Source organism: Macrobrachium rosenbergii, chromosome 51 (assembly GCF_040412425.1).
Source record: "Macrobrachium rosenbergii isolate ZJJX-2024 chromosome 51, ASM4041242v1, whole genome shotgun sequence".
Taxonomy (NCBI): domain Eukaryota; kingdom Metazoa; phylum Arthropoda; class Malacostraca; order Decapoda; family Palaemonidae; genus Macrobrachium; species Macrobrachium rosenbergii.
The window spans coordinates 38302383-38315079 of record NC_089791.1 but is presented as its reverse complement, the minus strand read 5'-3'; the positions used below and the strand labels follow the sequence as shown (position 1 = coordinate 38315079).

General features: G+C 36.1%; 1 long non-coding RNA gene across 7 annotated transcripts in view; it reads right to left on the bottom strand.

Moving 5' to 3' along the window:
- Positions 1 to 12697, bottom strand: part of LOC136833327 (uncharacterized) — a 326360-nt gene that overhangs the window by 3042 nt on the left and 310621 nt on the right. For 6 of the 7 annotated variants that reach the window (XR_010851431.1, XR_010851430.1, XR_010851433.1 and 3 more), the window contains 3 exons: positions 9253 to 9363; positions 8929 to 9055; positions 8307 to 8415 (listed from right to left, as the gene is read on the bottom strand). This is a non-coding gene — a long non-coding RNA (uncharacterized lncRNA). Of the gene's footprint in view, positions 1 to 5571; positions 5728 to 8306; positions 8416 to 8928; positions 9056 to 9252; positions 9364 to 12697 lie in introns of all 7 variants that reach the window. The other variant, XR_010851429.1, reaches the window with a different exon arrangement.

Below are 12697 nucleotides of genomic sequence, written 5' to 3'. Positions count from 1 at the left end.
TACCTTTACCGAAAAGTGTTCGTATAAAAATATTAAAACCAAAAACAGGGAAAGAGAGAAGGGGAGAGGGGACTTTGTGTTGGAGGTCCTGGGGATTTGAAAAGTTAGGGTAAATGAAGGCGGGGGTCGGGTGAAGTTACACGCAGCACAGAGCGAAAACAAGGGGTTCATAATGGTTAAAACATTACGGAATAAAAGAAAATTGCAGTAATGCTTGATAACACAGCACCGCAGAAGGGCATTTCAAAGTTATGCTTTGTGGCACTAAAATATGCAAGGTCTCCATGAAAACTTCGAAAACTCGCAACGAGCTCAATGGGTTAGTTCTTACAAATAACTAGTTATAAACTAATAACTAAAACTACGTTTGACTTCAAAAAAATTTAAAAACTTCCTTGGAGGGTTTTCGCTAAATATCAAATGAAAGTTATGTATGTCGTAATTCCAAAATGTCCATTAATATTTTTTTCTTGCATCCTTGTACTGTTCGGGAATTTCTTGAGTTCGAAAATACAAGTACCACAAGCCACATTAGTTCGTGGAACACTATGTGACATCTTGGAAACGAAGACATGACTTAACGGAAGGGTGGCCATATTCCATCAACTTAGCTATCCAGTTTGTCATACTTTTAAAAAATGCTATGCACAAAAATAGCTTTTCAAACATACTATGCACAAAAAGGGGTAGCTATATTTGAAGACAGTATACGAATGAGCTTCTCTGTCAGCTTCCTCATCTATCTCAAGTCTGCAGCAGCAGGAATATTACATATGGAAAGTACGTACGGGAAAAAGTTACTGATATTGGGCTTATAGGTAACTTTATCGCTCGAGGGCTTAAAAAAAAGGACAGAATTCCCGTTAACGAGACCCTTTAGTATAATAAAGAAAATAAATGTATAGCAGTATTTAATAAGAGTTGGAGGACCAACTATTGAGAACGGGAGACAAAGAAAAACTAAAAGCCAAATAACGCTGACAGGATTAAAGTTAGAGAGGTATTTCCAATACACTGAAAACTATTCATGACTGATCGTGGGGAAGTATCTCCTGCTTTAGCAAATCATTTACCTGCAATCAATTAAAAAAGCAATTCCACGTGATTGAACTGGTACATTACAATTAAACTAAGAAAGGCTCTGAGAAATTTGTAATCGAAAGGAGAACCTGTTACTATTTTACTGTCAAACCTATTTTACAGAGGGATTTAACCAAAGCTAGTCTGGAAATTCTGTCCCCTGCTACTCCCTAAATCTAGTGGTATTCAAAAACACAGAGTCAAACCCTCAAGGTACAGCATAGGTCTGAAAACCCAGGCGAAAGAATTGAAAGCGTTTAGAAAAAAAAAAAACTCCCAACAATGAGGGGACAAGAATGTGACATTATATACTGTATATATATAGTAAATAAAATACTGACAGGTTTCATATGTAATGGTGCAAAAGCTAATGAAAATCACAAATGTAAATGTCCCTAGTATGTGAAATCCAAAAACCATACCTGCAATGGCAAAATTCATGAAAAGCGCCATGAAAACATCAGTAAAAACCACTTACAACTTAGCCTGACTAATTCACATTTCAAGTAGTTAGAATGAGCTTATACCAGGAACTGAAGAAAATCAAGATACCTAGAATAATACACACACAGACGAGAGAGAGAGAGAGAGAGAGAGAGAGAGAGAGAGAGAGAGAGAGAGTTAACCAAGCTTACCTAGCAAATAGTATAGTTGACCAGATTGAATAGCATAAAGATGACAAATAAAAAGGTTCACAGACTTTAGAAGGTACGAGACACACAAGGGAAGAGCCTTTAGTTGAAAAAGGGGTAAGCTGTAAGGTGAAATATACGAATATACGAAAATTAAATGGAGAGAGTTGGAAAGCATCTTGACAATTTAAAAAAAAAAAATGCCAACGAATAATTTCAAGGTATGCCATTCGGAAACAATAATGCGCTAACTCACAGAAGAAAAGTTTTTAGTTGGAGAAAACGAAGTGACAGAAGTTGACAGAAGTTATCTTCAAAGTATGAAGTAAGCCGAGAGCATTACTAAAATATAAGCATCACACGCATGAATTAAAACTACAGGTAAAGGGAAGCATGACCCGAGGCTACACAGGACAATGTAACCAAACACTAGCTGGTAACGATGCAATAGATAAGCTCTGTAAATAAAGAACCGACTGCAGGCAATAAATACATGGTATTCTTATTTATAGCAACTTTAAAACTTGAAAGTACTACTGCCAATATTCAGTATATTAAATGACGCGACACCTTAAGGAATCTCTGTATAATTAAAATATTTAAGAATAAATTCAATTTGAGGCAGTAACGCCAGAATGAGATTTGGTAAATTAGAAACTAAAGTTAACCGAGTACCGTTATTCATACAACAACCCGTAAGTAAAATACCCAAGTAAACATTAAAAGTACTCATTGAACGTTACATTTAACATGACAATATATTCATATTTCAACAGTTTAATCAGATCAAAGTTAAATTTGTGGCTGGGCCAGAAGTGTTTGTTCTAATTTAAGAAATGTTTGCATATATAGAATTTAGTCCAAAGGCCAAGCGCTGGGACCTATGAGGTCATTTAGCGCTAAAACGGAAATAGTAAAAGCGTTCGAAAGGTGTAAATTTGTAAAAGGAGGAAAACCTCGCAGTTTCACTGAATTAAATTAAGAGCGGGTGGAAAGCTAGATGTTAGAGATTATGATCGGACGTACAGTATAAAAGATATGAAAGGGGTTGCACCTAGGGGCCGAAGGGACGCTGCAAAGAACCTGAAATACTGCCTACAGTGCACCGCATGAGGCGCGCTGACGGCGCTACCGCCTATGGGGCCATCAAATTCTACACCTATCTTTTATATGGAACCATCAGCATAAAGCGATCAGAGTCACCTTTTGTCGTAGTGCTGTGTGTGTGTGTGTGTGTGTGTGTGTGTGTGTGTGTGTGTGTGTGTGTGTGTGTGTGTATAACTTTACATTGTCGTCTTAAGTGTGTCCCTTAAGCATAAGTCGAGGTTATACGTACTAGTCCGATGGATGAATGCACGGAATTCATGTTTGGGTCAAGGCCCAAGCAATGGGACCCTAAGATCATTCACGCTGCACTTTGAGAAAAAGTAATGTTTAAAATATACTTGTCCAATAAGTGCTTTGTCTAATTTGTAAAGTTAATGCTTTTTTATGAATATACCTTAGATCGAATGATTTACCTGTATCTCAAGTCTCGTGAGTTAGGTCCCTGTGGATAAAAGAAAGGAAGGATAGGTGGGCGACTAAGTTTTATTCTATGAAATTCAGAATTGTCAAGCCAAGCACTGGGCACTTCGGTCATTCAGCACTAGGAGTGAAAAGGGGGTGTTGGAGTAGTTTGACAGCAAGAGAGATCCAGAAAATAGAGACGATCAAGTAAGAGCATATAGCCTATAGGTGGAAAAGCAGAAAACTCCACAGCTGCAATAAGACTTTAAATTTAAAGCGGGCTGGACCGCAAGACAGAAGAAAGCAAGCTAGAATGGAGCTAAAATAAAATACCTGAAATGGAAGCCGCTAGGGGCCGAAGAGATGCTGCAAACTGAATACTGGTATTCGCAGTGCGGTCGAGTAGCGTAATTTACTTTTGAAGACTAGGTTAAAAACAACCATTTCCCCTTGTCTTAATCTATCTCGCGGATTATTATATTTATATATAAAATTGTAAGTTACTAATGCCTTTACACACGATGATACAGTTAACTTAGAGCTTCAATTTTAACACTTGAGCATTCAATTTAGATTATATCCAACTTATATGAAAGATCCTCACAGCACCGTGACACTTTCAGCTTATAATTGAAAGCATTGACATTTATATAACTGATAAGCGGAAAGGATTGACATATAATCATTAGCACTATTCATGAAAAATTATAGTTTTGAATTTCATAATAAAGGAGTCATTTCTGTGGTGCGTCAGAAATGTCAAAAACTCTCAAATTGCATATGCATAAGTGTAATATATTTACATCAAACTGACAGGAATTTAAGACGCGTGATTGTGTTACGACATCGAGAAACACTCCGCACCTACCGTTCAAATGTTTGCTATATGCATAAGCATAGAAAATGTTAGGAACTCACGTGGTAGGGTAGTCTTCTTTGTTGTAACAAAAATAGGCTAAAAATTACAAGGGTTTAATATAAAACAGACTATCTGGCAAGGGAGATTTAGAAAATAGCCATATTAAAACGTTTAAAAATATTAGAGAGTTTAAAAAGATTTTCAAGGGAGTTGTTAGTACATTTAAAAACCGACCGCGGGTAAGGGGTTCGACTGCGGTACACTTTATCTGCAATTCTTTTCGAATTAACAAAAGTTCCATGTAACTGGCACCAAAAGTTCCGTGTAATTAGCACTAGTAATAAGATAGGATGGTTCTTTATTTGGCAAAGATATCTGATAACACTGTCTTGTCAAGTAAAGGTTTTAGTAGTGACATGTGTAAACCTGTACAATACTTTAACTAATTCACGACTTAAAATTGACCATTTTAAACCAGTGTCAAAACTTCTAGGTATGGCTCAGTCTGAAAACTGCATAGTATTTTGAACCACAAGTAGGAACTATAGGGAACGGTTGTGGGGAGGGGTGCATAAAAAGGGCAGTTTCACTTAAATTCAGTGATATATACAGTATACTGTAGTAAGAGATTCCACAATGTTGGAACAGCTGGTGAACGCCATAACAGCATTTAATTGAAATATGTAAAACCTAAGAACATGACCTGACAAGGGAAATAATCATATGAAAGGGGAAAATGAAAATTTAACCATCTCACTTCGAAAGCCACTGGGAATAGTGGGGGATCAAGGCGACCTGGTACATGGAACGTATTTGACACGAGTCAACAGCAAGAAAAGGACGACATAAAAGGCAAAGGTTTTACAGAGGATACAGAGGATCTGACAGCACTTAAAGTATGGATGGCACCAACTAAAGAAAAAATTTAAGAGGTAAAACGCATTAGTATATAGCAAGACTACCCTCATGACAGTACACTGCCCTTATCAAATTAACAGCATGATTAAGCTGCCTGGCAATTTTGAAGAGAGCCTTGGCAAAGACAAGACATGGCAATCCCGCAAAGTGCACTGCTTTATTTGGTCCAAGAAACAATGGAAGCATTGCTAAATAAAAAAAAGAAATTGCTATATAAATCAACATTCTGGCAGAAACAAAAATATTCGTGACATGGCTATTCAAAGCATGAAAAAGTTGAAAAGAAGAAACAAGTGTTTGTAAAGAAACATGGTGGTTAAGAAATTCAGTTAATTATTATATAAAAAATATTTAAACTGGAATTTCATCGTACAACTTAAGCCAAAGGCCATGTGCTGGGACCTATAAGGTCATTCAGCATTGGAAATGAAGCTACTGTCAAGAGGGGGTAGAAAGAAATTAGAAAGAGGAGGAATATAGATATAGTAAAGTGAATGGAAAGGGTTGCAGCTAGGGATGTTTAGGTATGTTTCATACGTGGAACTCAGGGACTATTTTGTTAACTAGATTTACCTAGAAGCCCACTGGCTCGATCCTATGTTTCTTTGGTGAACTGCTTGCCTCTATTTTCATTGTACTTAGGTTATGCTGTCTAGTGCCAAGGCATATATTAAGCCATTTAAAACTGACTGAAGGCCATTGTTAAATTCTTTAACACCAAGTCCAGACCTGAGAATTGGGGTAAAATAGGAGTTAAATGCATTAATAGGTCATAAATAATCACATTTATCACAAGTCGTGTGACGAAAGCTAACACTGTACCAGGCATTCAATGAAAACTCTTAAGTTATTCAGCCGAACTGAGTTTCTGGTGTTAGTACCCTCTTACTGCTCGCCGAGCCAGAATCAAGAGTAAAATACCTTAATTCCAGCACTACATAAAAAAAATAAGGCCAGAGTGCCCAAGCAATAAGACCAGCCACCGTAATTTTTCATTAAAGTTAAAAACTAATAATAGCCAAAGACACTTAGTGGCTTAAGCACATTGTTGAAGGAAATTTTGTCGTAAAACCTTTCACAACCGGTACCAATGAGCACCCTAGGGAACACAGATGGTTCACTACTGGTTATTTATCATCAATAATTATTGATAAATAACCAGTAGTGAACCATCTGTGTTCCCTTGTCCCCGTTGAATTATAATTCAACGGGGACAAGGCTGTGGTTAACCAAAGAGAAAGGATTCTGATTAACTACTTTATTTTTCAATATAAAACCATAGTTCAAAGCTACGTTATTCTAAGAGAAGACCCGAGATATAACCATTTTAATGGTATTAAGATTAACAAATCAAATTCCCGCCGGGACTTTCTCAAAAAAAAAAAAAAAAAAAAAAAAAAAAAAAAAAAAAAAAAAAAAAAGTAACCCTTAAAACAATCAATTTTAGCAAAGCTGCTTCCAGTGTTTCGAGGTGACGAACAAGACTGTCTGTCCGTGTAGTGGTCTATCAGAGTAGCCCTGCAAGAAAAACAAGGTTACCAAAAACTCAGGCACAAACATTCATTACAATAACATTCCCTACAAAGCAACACCATTTAAGTCCCTAAATCTTATGACAAATCTTTATATGACATCATACAGTGCGGTACTCCCAAAATTCCTATACTATAGCGTTCTTGAAAAAAGCCAATACAAAATCAATTCAATATTGATTTTATATCCTTATGAGAAATTAACTGAAGCCAAGCACTGTGGTACTTTCAGCCATCCAGCGATCAAGACAGTGAAGAGAGTTGGAACAGCTGAACAGTAGGACTGAAGGAGGAAGCGGGAATGGATGCAAAGCAAAATGACAAAAAGTGGGTGCAGCCAGGGGTAGAAGCAAAGTTTCAGACTACGTTCAGTGGACCACGCGAGGTGTACGAACGGAATGAACCCAATACGCGGATTCAGTATATGACAAATATAACAAAAGGGTTATGCCTATCTGAGTAAGATTTGTTACCCAATTAATTTAGTTGTCTTGACGTACGCTCAAACCACAGCCGAAATAATAAGCTAATGTCCTTAGGCGTTTAGTCTTTAGGCGTTTACCTATATGCAAACAGGTTGTCAGGGCATGGTTGAAATCTTAAGGTCTGACATTTAACAAGCTTTCAAATATTAAGCAAAAGTATTTAATACTCACGGAAACAAAAGTTACTCACAAAATAAATTTTTTTATACAAAACCACTAAAAAACTGATCTGCCTGAATACAAGAACAAAAAGTGAAAAAAGTCATGCGAATTATATAGGACAAAATTGATCTATTGAAGATATTATACCTTAAAACATTTACGCTTAAAGGCTCTAAGACATGGAAGAGCACACAAAAATAAGCCCTACATCAAACAGCTATAATACTTGCTGACAGTGCACGCCAGATTTGGCTGCCAGAATACGCGTATAAATCTTTAAAAACCTGTTCCAATATAGACTAAACACTTACATTGTCTCGTTTGTTAATACTAGGTACTTTTCATGGCACTATTTTGGTAATAATTGCGATTCTTACACGGTAAGTAGTTTAAAAATACCCGAGGCAAACGTTTTGTTTTTCATAGACCAACTTCACAATGCCTGCAGTTACTATAAACTATTTGTTCGCTTAAAATTCTGTTACCTAAAATACCTGATGAAATACATGACAACTAATGATCAAAGTAAAGAATAAGTAAAGACAAGTAAGCAATTTGATTACCTAATGCAGTAGACGAACCCCACATTACGCTTTAATGAAAATCATGCCTGTGTTTTCAGCATAAACAGATTGCCTGCCAAAGTTTTATTGCTTCTGGAGTTGCTTGTTGTAAAAAGCAACTTTTACTGAAAACACTAGTCCATAAAAATTGTATGATGATGCATTTGCTACTTTTTACGCCTGGTGTTGCAGTATTGATAGCTTAGATATACTGTATATATATGCATTAAGAAAAAACTTCCAAATTCGATCAATATTCTGTTTCCCAAAATTATCGATCTTAAGAGTTTATCTGCTGCTTTGCAGAAAATGATAATTTTCTTGCTGTAGGTTAAGTGAATAACTTAAATACACACAGGAATACCTTAGCTTAATAATACTCACTAAAAATAATCTCAAAGTTACCAGAATTATAGGAAATTAGCGTTAGCGAACTTTCAGTACAATCGTACACCAATTCCTACGTCATCGCTAGAATTAGTATGGAGCAAAATAGTGTTGGGTACTCATAACTAAATACATTTTATATCTCAAAAACAAATTCAAATTTAGAAAAATAAACTTACCAGTCAAGAAATTTTAGTTTATTTTAAAGATAACTAAAGATCATTCTTTAGGTGCCGCCTTCTGTCGTCCATTACATCCGTGAACTACAGTATTTCAGGTTAAAATCACCTGAAAATTAGTGTACAATTTAAGCAAAACTTTTAGTTTTATTACAAAAGTGTGTTCTGGTAGCCACTTGCCAAAATAAACTTTCCTTCTGGGCCTTAGTTAACGCAATTTTCATACCATGACTACAACTGCCATTTACACACTGACCAAGAAAATATCAATTACAATGTATTATAAGCTTCAATTAGAATCAGCCCAACTTTCAGTAACTTGCAGGATTGATACCTTGAGACAAAGCAATTTTTCGTAATGTATTTATAAAAACTGTTAAAAAGGCTCAATTATCAAAATAATTTAATCTATACGTGTCCCCAATGGCTCGAAAACTATTAGGGCTTTGCATTCCTTAAATTCTGTGTCGAACTGAAAGTAAATTACCCAGCATTCAAAGGTCATGTATAGGTTACCCACCCCTTGCAAAAAAATTAAAATACCATATTTATACAAAACGACAGTCTCCTTGTGTACCAAATATTTCCTTGTTCACCGCACATTTACTTGCAAATTACTTACTTTACCAGCAACATTTCAGTGGTCTTTAGCAGTTAACGAAGAATTTTTTACAGTTGCTCTCATGAGATTTAAATCCTTGTAGACAAAAGCAGCAATCTTCTGAAAGCGTGGAATTGCCTGCAATTCCCTGTAAACGTGAAAAACTTCATTGGCTTTCATGTATTCTTTCATTTCTAGTTATGCTATCCAGATCTGAACTGCCACACAACTATGTCTACAGACCTCTCTAAAACTTATTTAAAAAATAAGTGTTGCACTAAAACATTCATATATTTCAGCATTGAGGAATGAAGTGGCATTTACTATAACAAGTTCCACAGTTACCTTGTAGAAAAAATCCTAAATCCAAAATCCTGGCCCAAACATCCATATCCTGTCTCAAAACAGCCCAAGTAGCTGAATTTTGTGTAATTTCGTTGCCGTACCCAAGAACACCTGCAATTAAGAAAAAATTAAAACCAATGAAGAAGCCTCAAACACCATAACGTATCACTAGAACTTAACATTGGCTTTTGCCAAAGCTGTAACTAAATCAGATGGTTATATGTACACTTAAATCTTAAATTATATGTATGGATTATAAAGTTCATAGTTTACTAACCATTGCAAACGGCTATTAGTTATTTTACGTGCATGGTAAACTACTGCAGTACCTTACCACGTTATAATGGTGCTTAGGAAGTAGACACTTTGTTTAGCCCCTTGGTGTAACAATACTTGCCCTGCCACCACAGTGCATAGGTATTTCTCTAGCTGAGGACAAACTAACCCATTTGCCTTTTAAAATGCTTTCTACCTCAGCATTTCAAGGCTACGCACATATTTGCCCCTCTTACCAGAACGGAAGACCATACTCTTACACCATGATGTAAGATGACCTTCCGAGTGAGTTCAGTTAAAACAATCTAATCTTGCTTTATGAACCCTACGATAAGAGTCTGTCGATACAAAACTTAAAATCACTAAGGACACACACTAATTTAAAGGATTAAATTAATTCTTATGCTTGAATTTTGATAACTATTAAACAGTCCCTTTAATACTAAATCATGAACACTATCGTTACATGAATTAGATGAACGCATCTGTTTCAGAATTCGAAACCATTCTTATGCTTAATGTTTGGTTAGAAAGAACTATACAGAAGTACTGTATACACGAATACCAAGTTGGACAGAGGTATCGACCTAACCTAACATTCGTTGGCAGCAATCTTGAGAATTGACTGTCATCAAAGGCACGTTAATTTAAATAGATTGAACTACGCTAAAATTTTAACCTGGAAGACAGAATCTACAACTTCTTCCTTCCTGTATGGAAGCTCAAGAGTTACAATACCCAAACACTGGACTGTTCGTCCAGATTTTCCCTGGGGCAAACACTACGTTGAATTTTTAAAATATTGCAGAAACAATGTACCTCTCTTCCTTCCAGGTAACGAAGATAAAAACTTAACCAAATTTCGAACATTTCAGAATTTTCTAAGGATGATGGTTTGTAGTAAAAACAAAAACAAAATCTTTTGATAAAATGAACCAGACTATGAATGAACAATTCAGAAATTTCTAAAGTTGATGGTTTGTACTAAGAACAAAAACAAAATCCTGATTGAAAAATTTTTTTGAACATTTCATTCTCTAATTTTTTAAATAAATGTTAACCTTAACATTTGAAGCGCATCACAATTAACCTTGTTACCTTGCAATTACAAGTAGCTTTAGCCTACTAAAACTAATCTGCCTAAATCCAAGAAACTAGAGTTTAATCTGAATGCCTTAGTTTAATTTCTAACGAACTATCAACCTCATTGATCTCTTAAGAACCAAGTTCAAGATACTTCTAAATCGCATAAAATTGTTCGAGGCTTCCAGAAGCCCATAGAAGGGTCAAATACTGAAAATAAATAAAAGCTACCCTTTGTTAAATTTGGAAATAAGATCCATAACAAATGGTTAGCCAATATAAGATCCTCAGATGTTTGAGAAAGCGGATCTCAAAAATTGAGAGCAGAACAAAGAAGCCATAAGGATTAAGTTCAGCCCTGAGAGTGTCTGTAGGTATCATAGGCATTACACTACCTCAGATTTAGTAACATTCCCCGTCTACAGCTACTTTTATCTAGAATCAAGTACAATTAAAATATAAAGGTAAAGCCAAAGCAAACTTAGAGAGCGAAATCAATTTCGTGGTGGAAAGCTGTCAAGAGCACTTTCCCCGCCACCAAATAAATTTAAGCCCAAAAATAACAAATAATTCACTGTACAATCGGATTACGTCAATCAACGGTACTTTGACAGTTCCATTCATTTCAATGAGTGGACTAGATTTCATAATGAACTTCCACCGACAAGCACCATACAATTACCAACATTATCGGTAGTGGTTAACGGTAAATCACACTTCCAGCGCTTACCACTTGGTACAAACGCATGAAGTTTTAAGTAGCAAACTTTACATACGTTGATCTTTGAATACCGAAAGATGAACACTCTGGGGGACCGAGAATTTGTAAGTGTTGAGACATTAACATTACCATCAAAACTTACCATACGAATGCGCAAAAGTTAAAAATTTTTTTTACGTAGGTTTAAGCAAGTCTAAGTTGGAAAACACACTCCTTAATCTTTATGCAGAAAAGACTTCTACGTGGTAATCAAGACCTGGCCACAAAACTGCTTTAAGACAATCTATTACCCTTCACTTGATGCAATACAACTCTTGCAATACAACTCTTGCAATACAACTCTTGCAATACAACTCTTGCAATACAACTCTTGCAATACAACTCTTGCAATACAACTCTTGCAATACAACTCTTGCAATATATACAACTTGCTAGTAAAAATCTACCTCTATATAATATTGGCGACACCAAAACATATTTGGAACTGGTTCATTAGCTTTCAGAGATAGTTTAAAACCAAATGTCAAAAGGCCCCTCCACGAGATAAAAGAAACCACGTGAAGGCTAACGAGGAGCCTAACTAGTTTTAGATATAAACCCACGTGGTAACTTTCATTCGAAATGTACATTTAAGGAACTAATAATGTTAGAGTAAGGCTACTTATTATTTCCCTTCAGGATGATCATGATTTTTTAGAAGCTTCAGGCCCCTTAATATGACCTAAAGCGAATATCTAGTTTTCAATACATTGCAACTTTTCACCTGAACTTTATTTGGACAAAACCAATCTTTCAATACAATTCAACTTTACACCTGAACTAATCTGGACAAAATCACCCAACAACTAACATTGAGTTCGCATACAATACCCGAGCTGTTAGCCCAGCTTTTTAAGATTTAAGCTTCAGAACCCCCCCTCCCCCCAAAAAAAACCGTGCTGTACTACTAAATTGTTGAGCAAAGCCTTTTCGAAACTGACAGTACATACCCCAATACCAATTCACTCCCAGGGCTACTTTTAAATAAAACTGGGGCCTTTCATCATAAGATACATTTTTTTGCCTTTGAAACTAACCACTGGAGACTAAAAGTATGGTGACGGGGATAAAACTAATTTTACGGGGGCAGGCAGTAGCACTGACGTACAATGTCCTAGACAGGATTCCTTGATACTGCCCATATCCTCGCTCAGTCCCCTCTACATCCACTCTACGACCATGGAGAACAAGGATCGGCAAGCACGCTTTAACCTCAACTCACAGGTCTGGTAAGGTAATGCTTTGTGTTGAATCTTATACCCTCAGCGGGCTTTGCATTCTAGAAAACCATGCTAGCCGGGGCGAAATCAACTAAGTCACCTCGAC